This window comes from Acinonyx jubatus, chromosome A1 (genome assembly GCF_027475565.1).
Source record: "Acinonyx jubatus isolate Ajub_Pintada_27869175 chromosome A1, VMU_Ajub_asm_v1.0, whole genome shotgun sequence".
Classification (NCBI taxonomy): domain Eukaryota; kingdom Metazoa; phylum Chordata; class Mammalia; order Carnivora; family Felidae; genus Acinonyx; species Acinonyx jubatus.
Window position 1 is genome coordinate 34194394 of NC_069380.1, and position 12393 is coordinate 34206786.

Genomic DNA, 12393 nt, shown 5'->3' on the forward strand with positions numbered 1-12393 from the left:
GTTATACACAGTGCCAAAGCAGCTAGTGAAAAGATACAAGCAAACTCTCAAGTTGTTTTGGCTCTGTTACCAGTCTCAAAGAGTCACCTCATTTGTTTTTCTATAGAGACTTCTGACTTGATGGACTCGTGTTTTTTAACACAAGTAAACACAACTTTTTCATGTGTTAAAATTTCAAACAATTTCTTCATTATCGCATAGTGCTATAGATGTTTGACCAGTGATTTCTAATTAATACATAATCAGACACAGTCTAATATGTATTTATATATATAATGTGGTATTGGTACATTTACGATAAATCTGGACATTTCTTTCTCTACAACACAGAAACAAACAAAATGTCTGTGCTAACCCATGCGATACCTGCAGTGTAGGTCATATTAAAATGAAATGAGTTTTTATCACTTCCCAACTGAACTCGTTACTCCATTAAGATAGATCAAATTGCTTATCTTGACAGAGATTGATTACCAATTAACCATAGAATAAGCCAACAAAAATGAAGGGTTGGGAAATGCCTTGAAGTTTACTGAGACATCTTTATTAAATACAGAAGTCTATGGCATAAATACTCCCAACAAAATTGCTTTTGAAAAATGTTTTAGATGCCACATGAGGTGGTAATGGTATTCTGACAAAACAGAAAATCTTAGTAGTTCTGTAGTGAAACTTAAGGTGACCTTGTAAAGAGCCTACATAAAACATTCAATAAAATTCAGGTTTTCTGACATCTTTTCCTCTTGCCACAATTTGACATCAAATTGCATCAAGTCCAATGAAACTATTTGAACAATCATCCTTCAAACATTAAATTCCATCTCTTTCCCTACTTTCCAGGGCATAAAATAGCTGCCTAGTCCCTATTGTTTGTAGTTTTATTTGTCCGGTTGCAAGTGGGGATTAATACCCTCTGGCTTTCACAGAACTCCAAATTGTATTATATCTGTGGTAGTCCTCAGATAACAAATATTTCTCTATTCAAATCTAATAAAGTTAGTGAAGAGCATTAGGGTTAAATGTTTCCAAGACTTCTTTGTTTTAAGTTTTCCCACATGTGGGTTAGTAGACAGCTTCTGAAATGGCAGCTCCAGAGCTGATTCTCCAAATCCCAGGAGGAAGTTAGTACAGCATCTGCAGGCTAAATTACGTTGGCTCCACCAAGCTTCATGCCCTTTACAAAATGATTGTCTGATGTGTGGTTACTTGGTTTTATCAAATAAGTACTTCTGCTTTCCGGAACCTTTCAAAATGGCAATGGGTCTCCAGGACTTAAACCCAACTAGTAAATTGAAATTCTACATTTGTTCCAGGTTTTACAAGACTCGCGATTTTATGTTTTTAAGTCCTAAAAATATTGGCACAAAAGCACAAAGTATCTACATTCAAGGTGTCTATGAAAAGCTGAATGTGTATGAAGAAAATGTTGAGAAGGACTCGCCTTAAAATAAGCTGGTGCTAATGCCTCAGAAAAGCTTCCCTCTTTCTACTTGCCTGATGGATGCAAATCAAATTCCTTGACCTTAGGAGAGTGATCATAAAATGTAATCAAAGTTTCCAGATCGAAAGGTGCTTTAAATGGTTCAGTAGGCAGCTGCATCAATGCTATAAAGCATCATGACTGGTAACATAGGTCATGTTTCAGGAAAACAAGATGAAAACCTTTTGCTTTTAAGAGAAATTTGGTCAAGTCCTAGGAAAAGAATGATGGCTATATTTATATGGCCTCCAACCCCAAGAAATGCTAAATAATTTGTGGATTTTTAATGTAATTAACCTCCAGATTATTGCTGTTATGTATATTTAAAAGCTGGTTACAAGAACAATCATAACATTTTTCAAAATGAGAAGTCTAGAGGGTTAGAATATCCAGTGACTTAACTCAAGGTTACAAACCAAATATTAGTATATGTTTTTAAATGATTTCATTTCTTCCTTGCAAGAAATTAAAAAATTTTGAGCACTGGGGAGAAAGGGTCTCTAAATTCACTACCAAACAAAAAAAGCTATCCGCAATGTGAAAAGCAATTAGTAGCATACTTGATGAGTGCATAAATTCCAAATTACCAATTGCTTAAAAGATTATGAGAATGTGTTTACTACTTTGATGCTTCAAAACTGAATTTATTTAAATCTGAGGCTTTTAAATTGGAATTCCTGTTTGAATAATTCTAGCCAGGTTGAAGTGTGTGTGTGTGTGTGTGTGTGTGTGTGTGTGTGTGTGTGAGATCTTTGAAAAGAGAAGTTTTATTAAATACATTTATTGCATACATTTATTTACAACCACACTCCCCTCTACCTCCCACAAAATGTGAAGAATGATGCCAGAAAGAGACTAAATTACAGGTCATATTTTTAAATATTTTTCAAACTTTAACAGAAGTAAGTTTGTGATTTCCCAGGGGGAATATTATAATCCATCAAATTTATTGAAAAAGATATTGAAGGAAACTTACAACAGGGAACAGTGGTCAGATGTGGCAGTGAGGCCAATACTGGTTCTTTCACAAGAAGGCAAAAGTAAAAGAACTCCTGTTGGTAGCTTCTTACCTGTTATCAATTTAAATCAAGAAACTAATATTTTTTTTTTATTATTGAGCACCACAACCAAAAGGAAATAGAAGTTAAGAAAATAAAGAGAATTAGACAAGGTCAGTGCCCTTAAGGAAAGTGAATAGAAGAAAATGTAATCAATTAAAATGTACTTTTAAGTATTATAATGAGAAAAGAGATAATGGTGGCATGTACTGAACTGGGCCCACCCACCTGTGTGCAAAATTTGTATGTTGAAGCCTAAATGCGACTTCATATGGAGAAGGAATATTTAAACAGGCAACTGAGGTTAAATGAAGTCATCAGTGTGAGCTCTAATCTGATAGGGCTGGTGCACTTACAGAAGAGACACCAAGGTCTCTCTTTCTTTCCTCATACACAGAATGATGAAAGGCATGTGAGGACACAGAGATAAGGTGGCTATTTGCAAGCCAGGAAGAGAGACTTAACCAGAAACTAAAATTGATAGCACCTAATCTTGGACTTCTAGCCTCTAGAACTGAGAAAAAAATGGATTTCTATTGTTTAAGTCACCCAAAATGTGGTATCCTATTAAGGCAACCTAAATTGACTAATCTTAGATAGATGATAGATATGTAGACAGATGATAGATAGATAGATAGATAGATAGATAGATAGATAGATAGATGACAGGCAGACAGCTAGATATGAAAACAGAGCAAAGAATAAGTTCTATCTACACATATGGCAGAAAGCTGTGGAGAGGAGCAAACATTTGAATTCTGTCATAAAAGATAAATTAGGAAGTCTGCCTACTATAATATGTTCTCTTACAATTTTATTTATGTTCTTGTGAAAATAAGTACCAAAAGTTATAACAAATGACCTTGTCTTGTCCTTCTTTATCAGTTTTATTCTCACCTGACCTCACAACTTTATCCATATTCTAAGTGTCAATGTTGTTCAAACTAAAAGTATTCTCTCAGACCTAACCCTTCCATCAGTTTAAATGTTGAACATCCAAGTATTGCCCTGCCTCTTAACTGTTGTTCCAGTGAAATGTTGCTCCTTGGGTCCTGTCTCAACTTCTGAAAACTAATTATTTCAATCATTTTGGCACAAATATTACCACCATTACCACTACTAACAACAACTTCATGTGTACAGTACATAGTTTTTTCATGTATATTATTATATTTACAATGTTATCATGCAAATGTCTTTCATTCATTTCAAATAGGGACAAAACCTTTAGAGAGATTAGGTGATTTACTAAAGTTATTTGGCCATTATGTTTGGTGACTAGGACACAAAACAACTTCTAAATCTAATTTTCTTGAATGGATGGAATAATGGATATTTACTGTTTGGGAACTAATGGTCAGCATCCATTCACACACCCTTTTTCTATTAAGAGCCCACAATTTCCTTTTGGCAACAACTATCTCCAGCTTTCAGTTTGTGTGTTCTAAGCCTAGGCTTAGGTCAGTCAGTGCATTCCTTTACTCCGGCCACAGAGATTAGTTTAAAAATGGCCACATGAGGCCCATTTATCGGTAATCCCAGGGTTTTTGTTAGAGTATCTTGCAGAGGTGATTTTTCTCTTCCTCTACACTTAGAATAAAAGGGGACAAACTGGGACCTGCTGAATCCATCTCATCACAAGTGCAGCATTAAAATGAACCCAATATGGGGAGAAAACCATGCCAAGTAGACAGACAGAACTATTGTCCTGAATACATCATTGGACCATTGAAGGCATTTGTACCTTATGTTTGCCACTATATAAAGTGCCGCTATATCACCTGGACTACTTTTATTCATGTGAATTAACAAATTTCCTCTTTCTTGGTTAAGCCACTTTGAGTTCATATTCATATTCATCACAACCTGGAATCCTAACTGAACACATTTTTCTCTAAAACAACTATCTGAAAGGCAACTTCTAGACCAACAGCTGTATTAATCTATGAATATGTATTCGAGTAATGAGCCTCCTTATGAAGTTGATATAGCAATTCATTACCATGAAATACAGGGTTAGCATCTCAAAGCTGGGTCAAAAAAAAAAAAACTGCTTACTTAAGTAGGCAAGCATTAAGCAAAATATGGCCACCATAAAAGAGAAATTAAGTGCATGACAGTACAGTCTAGAATTAAATTTAAAAATTACAATTAGAATTTTTAAAAATTTTTAAGTTTATTTATTTAAAGAGAGAAAGGCAGGGGCAAAGAGAGAGGGAGAGAGAATCCTAAGCAGGCTCCAAACTGTCAGTGCAGAGCCTGACGTGGGGCTTGAACTCAAGAACCAACCATGAGATCATGACCTGATCTGAAATCAAGAGCTGGATGCTTAACCAACTGAGCCACCTGCATGCCCCAGGAATCTGTTTAAATACAAAGAAGAAACAAGTAGCTATGACCCCAAGATGAATGAATTGAGAAGGAAGTTCAATAAGGAAGAAAATTAACAGTCATATATTATAGAGTCAAAGTTCAAAAGTATCTGCTTTATTTGCTGTTGTAAGTGCTACTGGAGGGACAGTTTCATCCTTACACAAGAACTTGTTATACTAGAGTTTCATTTCCAGTATTTGCAGTGAGCAAATTTGAGACAACTAAGGTAGAGGCTACTGAACAGAGGCTATTAAAAAGACTATTCTGGGTTTCAAATTATAGGGGCCATAGAAAGGTCCCCAAGACTCACAAAGACACAGCTGTGTCTCCAAGGAAAAACCCCACTGAAAATAAAATGGCATAATCATTCTTGTATTCTCAGTACCTCACCAAATAGTGGCATAAGAGCGACTCAGCAAACTTTTACTAACTAAACCAATATATGTTGAAGAACAGAAGACTCCATTTCTTCACAACTCTTAAAGGAAAGACTCTAACATCTGATATGGGCCATAAGAAGGGATATTTTACCCAGAATAATTACCCTAAAATTGAATGCCAATAGAAAGGGATGACAAAATGGAACAAACAGTGGCAAGAATGGCAATCTACAAGGGTTCTTGTAATATTTTAAATATACAGTCAGTTAAATCCCTAACATAGTACCCTATGTGCATGTGATTTTTATTATGAACACTCAGACTACAGAATGAATTAGTTCTTCATTCAAAATGATTTGGTATGCCGGTCCATTTTGAATTACTTGAGGGAATTCCAAGTGCCAATGAGACAAGAGGGTCAGAGAAATGCTGGGATTCCAAGGACACAGTCTAACCATTAATTTAAGTCAAAGAAAGTTAAATGTGCAGATGTAGAGAAAAGAATCCTATTGCGGAAGCACAATGACTAAAAACTGCCAGGCTTTGTTTATTTTTTATTTATTTTTTATTTTTTCATATAATAAGGCAAATGTCTAACCTACCTTAAAAACCAACTGTTTTCAAGAATTTTATTTGGGCCATTTTCATACACATACATAATACTATGCTAATTTTAAATGAGTCTCAGTTTTTCACTTAAACATGCCAGCAGGAAGTCTACTTGGCAATACTTTCTTGGATGTTTTGCCAATTACTGTATGTACTTGAAAACAACAAAACTGCTTTCTATAAAAAGCGTCATATAATTCAAACTTTTCAATGATCCAGAAGGGGTTCCACCTCAATTACTCTGAATGAGTAAAATTTTACAGTATTCTTTCCATGTCAATTTTGAGTCCCACTCTTGTCTCAGTAATGAATTCTAAAAACATTAAATTGGGATGCTGAATTTTGTGAAGACCTTTTCTCTGGTCTCTCAGGAACATCCTTTGGCAAATCCAAGTGATTCCCTCTGCATGTCCTTCTGAACCATTCTTTCTTTTCTGGAACCTGAAGTAGATGGCCACTGCTGTATTCTAGCATTGATAACATGCATTTATAAAGCACTAAAAACATACTACAGACCTTTAAATACAATCTCATTTAGCTTTATGCACTGTGTGCTATTCTTTTCCTCACATTACAGAGGAAGAAACTGACAGGCTGAAGGGTTAAGTAACTCTTTCTGAGCTGCACAATTCGTAAATGGGAGAATTAGGATTCAAATCCAAGTCTATGTGATACTAAAACTATGTTCTGGAGCAGGGGTTGGGAGTGAGGGGTAGCAAATCCATGATCTTAATCTGTTTCGGTCGCTGCCATAAAATACTACCAAAAGATGTTTCAGGTTGAGTGTTCTATAAACAACAGAAATTTGTTCCTCACAGTTCTGGAGGCCAGGGAGCTCTAAGATCATGGCATCAGCATGGCCGTGTTCTGGTGAAGACCTCTCCCAGACTGCAAACTGCCTTACTTCATGCTGTGTCCTCATGGGGCCAGGGATCTCTGCGGGCTTTCCTTCATAAGAACACAGATCATGAGGTTTCCATCCCCGTGACCTAAGCATCTCCCAAAGGCCCGACCTTCTAATGCCATCACATAGGGCATTAGAATTTCAACATATAAATGTAGGGGGAAACACAAACATTCAGATCATAGCAACCATTCCTCTACTTGTTTTTATAAAGTTTTATTAGAAAGGCATGATGCCCAATTGTTTATTTTTGTTTATGGCTACTTTTGCACATCAATAACAGACTTGTGTGGCTACAGCAGAGACCATTCAATCCACAGAACTGAAAATGTTTACAATCTGGTGGTCTACAAAAAACAACAACAACAAAAAAAACAAAACAAAAAAAAAGCAACAACAACCAATCTCTGTTCTAGCACTTATGTCATTAAGCTATCTCCTCTTAATACTCAGTACTATCACTCAAACAATGTTTCACCTTGTAGACATATTCCACTGGAATTCCAGCAGTGCTGAGCAACCAGAGTCAGTCATTCTTTGAATAAAGAAATAGCACTTTGGGACAATCTCCATGTAATTCTGGAAAGTCTGTAATTTTGAGGATACGAGTACACCTTTGAGGAATTCAGATGATTTAGTTTACTTCTCTTGGTATGTTTTTCCAAGTCTGATTAGACTTTATATTGACCGAGGAAATCAGTTTAAGCATAATCTACTCAGCCCTTGTTAAATGGTAAATCATGATTATAGTATAGAAGACGTTGTCTGCAGTATCGCCCATAAATGGACAATATACACCAAAATATTGTCGGATTCTCATTTGAAACTTTTCAAATTGTGGTTTCATACTAGATAAAATCTACAATGTTCCAAATGTTCTTTTCCAAATGCTAGATAAAGCCACAGTGATCTGAGGGCAGTGGCAGCTGGTGTAGGACTAAGAACACAGAGGAGGATTGAGATGGATGATTTAGAAAATTATGGGGTGCCTGGGTGGCTCAGTCAGTTGAGCACCCGACTTCGGCTCAGGTCATGATCTCGGGGTTTGTGAGTTCGAGCCCCACATCGGGCTCTGTGCTGACAGCTCAGAGCCTGGAGCCTGCTTCGGATTCTGTGTCTCTCCATCTCTTGGCCCCTCCCCCGTTCATGTTCTGTGTCTCTCTGTCTCTCAATAATAAATAAACATTAAAAATATATGGAAAGTTGTTAAATGTGTGTTATGTCAATGGAAATTTGGACTTTCGATGAAAAAAAATGCAAAGTTTAAATAAGACGTTTATAAAGAGATGCTGTTCCCAAAGCACATTTTAGGTGAGAAACGAAATTTCCCATCTTACAGAGTAAGAGTTTTATGTTCTGCCAACAGTCATTCTATTTGATCTTTTAGTGGTAACCTTTGTCCCATTTGCAATAAACTCTTAATCTTGAAGAAATTTTTTCATTGTGAAATTTATATTATTTCCACATTTATTTAATTAATGAATTTATTTATAATCTATTGGGGGAATTGTAGGCTTCGCTATTGATCTGTTAAAGAAAAAAAAAGCCACTGATGCAATACAAGCAACTGTTTTCTCAAGCCAAAATTGATTGAGAGCGTCCCCTGTATAAAAATGAAATGCATTTCTGTGGATGCACTGACGCTTCACCATCTGTCCAACATCTCAGATTTACTCTCCCAAATAACTTCATATTTCACCCTGCAGTCCCTAAAGAAACATCACTTTAAACAGGGCCACATGGAAAAATACACTTCAATAACATTTGAAGGTCTTGCATTTAGCTGCAAGGGCCTCTAACCTAAATGACTGATGTGCCTAGAGAGAAGCTCCATTTGAAGTTATGGAAATGGAGACAAGCAAATGCAAGGGATGGAATGTATAAAAAACCAAATGATGGCAGCAAAAGACATAGGGATTTACAGATAAAGCCAAAAGATGCTGGCAGCCATCTATCAGTCTGCCTTGATGAAATAGGTATTGGAAATTAACTCGGGAACCCTATGAATTACATTCAATCCATGCTCTGGGCTAAGCACTTGTCAATTTCAGCTGCTATTGCAACCTATTACTTACAGACTACATGGCTGGCAAGCTAATAGCACTGGATAGTGTTAAAGAAAATAGGAGAATAAACTGAATGTAGCAAAGCTTGTCACTGACAGAGCATGCCTTTCTGAAGTCCTGGGTGAACATTCAAAGCCTTGACTCTTTACTTGCTCCTAGTGAGCACTAAACCTTACATATCATCATTTTGTCTATGAAGAAGAGTCTTCCTGAAGGATTAGTCACCAATCAGCCATATATCTGGGAGCTTTTGCTAGTATTTTCAAAGCCTGAGAAATGCTTGGAATTTAAATGTTTCTGAAGTTGTCAACTTCCTCCATAGTTGCATTCTGAAGTGAGACAGACACTATCATTGACCATTTAGTTTCAAATTCCAATGAGGCCAGTGCTACCGCTTTGTGTTATATTCCTTTTGATCATTAGTTGACTCCCTGCTTACCTAGGCAACATGTAATTCTTCCACTTAAGGGCAAATGAAGGGAGAGGTTTTAGTCTGTGCTACAAAATATATATGTGGCTGCTTCCCATAGACTCCCTATGTCTGAGTATCTTCAATCCTATCTCATAAAAAATGAAGATGCATCTGTGCAGCAAAAACTTTCTTTACAATGAGGTCCACAAGTGCTCTGAAACTATATTGTATTTTTCAACTGATAAGCTTGTCTAACATTGAAATATTTTAATAAGCAAGCACATTCAGAGTAAATGTCAGCCAGAGCGATCTTCTGACTAACAGATGCTAGTGGGTATAGAGAGGGGGAGAAGGACGTAAAAGCACTGAAAAATCAAGCAAGGCCAAATTAGAACAAATGTTTGTCAAGTAAAAAGGGCAGCTCTTCCTCTGATGGAAGGAGTTTAATTAGAAAAGTCACAGAGAGAAGCTGTCTCAAAAGTACTGGTCCCATTCTCTTCAGATAAGCTAATGAACCTCATTGAACTTTGCTGAGAAATGCTGAGCCAATAATACAAGAAAGAAAGAATTCACAGAATGTGCTGCTGTGCCTCTTGCATTCAAGAGGGTCAATTGCTTATGCCACTCCAGGTCACCGTACAGCAGTGCTGTGGCAATTTACCTTCCGATTCTCTTTCTGAGTGGCCAAATGGGTAAAGAGATCAGAGGAAAATATGATTTAAATATGTCTCCTTTTTATAGCAACAAAATAAATTTATTGTGAAGCAGTGAATTATAAAATATGAATCACATATTTTATGTACCAAGTCACCTACAAAATATATAATCTACACTGATGATGGTCTAATTCTATCTCTGGTGATTTTTTTCTCCCTAGTAGTAACTATAACAAAAATCTAAAGGACATTTTTCTTTCTTTCTTTTCTTCTTCTTCTTCTTCTTCTTCTTCTTCTTCTTCTTCTTCTCTTTTTTCTTTTGTACTAGTCAAGGTCATCTTGGATGTATAAAAGAATACTAGAAGCCGGAATTTTGTGACAATGACTGTATAAGAAAGACACAAACCACAGTGGAAGCTGGATATGGAAAAAAATCTGAAGTCGTTTACAAATAGCACTAAAAAAAAGAAGACTCTAAACTCTTCTGATTGTTTAATGCTTCACTGCCTTTGTTTGTCAGTTTTATTTTCCTTACTGGTTAGCCTTTTGCAGAGAATTCATGTCTGGTATTGAACTCCTTGAGAGAGTAATAAAGCACATATGGAATAGAGCAGCATGTGGAATTAAATTGCAAAATGCTTATGGTGGAGCTTTTCCGATACGGGACATTTACCAACTACCTTTAGGAAAGTTCCTTTTGTTATCAAACATAAGCAAATATGGGTGCTATGCATTACATATATTAGCTAATGCTTCCCCCCAATCCACTTACTGCCTCATGAGAGAAACCCAGGAGCAAATACCTAGTTGTAATACATTGCAAATAAAAATCTTGAAGTTAAGTGGCATCACTGTTATTTTCAAAAGTATGTGAAATACACACAGGCATAGACACACACAAAACACACGCTAGAGAATTCTAGTCAGAAAGAAACTGGAGTGTTGTATTCTATTACCTTTTATATATTCCTGTTGGCATGGGAAAATCATTGTATTAAAATTTTCATACATTTTCTTTTACTTACAACCAAAAAGTATACAATATTTAAATACAAACAGGCTTATTTTGCCTTTGGTGGGGAAGATAGTATCAGAAGAGAAAATCATGATCAAATCTCATCAAATTTGCCTAGAATTAACTTTTTGGATATGAGTCCATAGAGCTGAGACTCTCCAGATATTAAATGGAATTATCCTCAACCACTTGGCCCCAAGGTAGGAAACTAAACTTGGGACACATTCCCTGCCTGTCTCTGAGACCCTGCTTAATGCTCCTATGGCTTTAATATTGGAAAACTACCCTAGTCCCAGGGAATTTCTCCCATCACTTCAAATAAGCGTTTCTCAACTGGAGTGACATTTGATACCAACTAGAGATATTTTTGGTTGTCATAACTGGGGAGAGGATGCGATTGGTTTCTAGTGGGCAGAAGCCTGGATACTGCTGAATTCCCTACAATGCACAGGACATTCACACACAAAATAAATGTCAAAGTGTCAAGTCTGAGAAACTGCACAATCTAACTTATGAATGTGAGGTATTTTTCTGACCTTGGATTTCCCAGGATAGCTCTGTAATCATACATGCAATTGGTTCTGTGGCAGCCAAATTGTTTCCTTACAACTAATTTGCATGTATTGCCTCCTTCTTCCCTCACTAACGACACAGATATGAACCCAGAGGCACACTGGAGTTAATGAATCAGCATGTGTGATCTTTCTTGATAGCATGAAATCATTTATTTAGAAATATCACTGTCCTGAGGCATGGGGGTGGGGGATTGGAGGTAGAGATTGAAGGTATTGGGAACAAATGTCATCTACTTATGGGATTATTATAGAATTGTAGTGTGGCTCAAGGAGTTTGAATCAACAGCTATACTAAGCTTGCCCTGCAATATTACCCACTCTCTAGATAAGAGAAAATAGATGAAGTAACCACAAGTGGGAATGGAAGCAGTTTCAGCTAACTCTCACTTCTGACATAATGTGAAATTTCTAGTAGATTTAATTTATCATCTGTGAAATGGTAACTTACTTAGATGACTTACTTACTTATAAGTCGTTCTGGATAAAGCAAAGGCTGTTCTAGTAATTACTGTATGTAAGAACTAAAAATAACCAGGTCACTAATTTTAGATCCTAATTTAAACCTGAGAACATGTGTACTCTTTGAAAGTAGCTATTCTTGCATTTTGCATATAGCCTTTTTTCAATTCATGGCTAAATGTAATCATGAAATAATAATTCACAGGATCTTGGCATTGGAAAGGAGCTTAAAGAGCACTTAATCCAATCTTTTAAGTAGTGAAGGATTTTTTTCTACATGATTTCTGATGGATATAGAACAATTCCTATTGGAAATTTCTAAGAAAAGGAACTCATTCAAGATTAAATGAATCTTAGTGTTAGAAAGAATTGAGTAAGTCATTTGCCTAACCACTCCCAAAGTTTT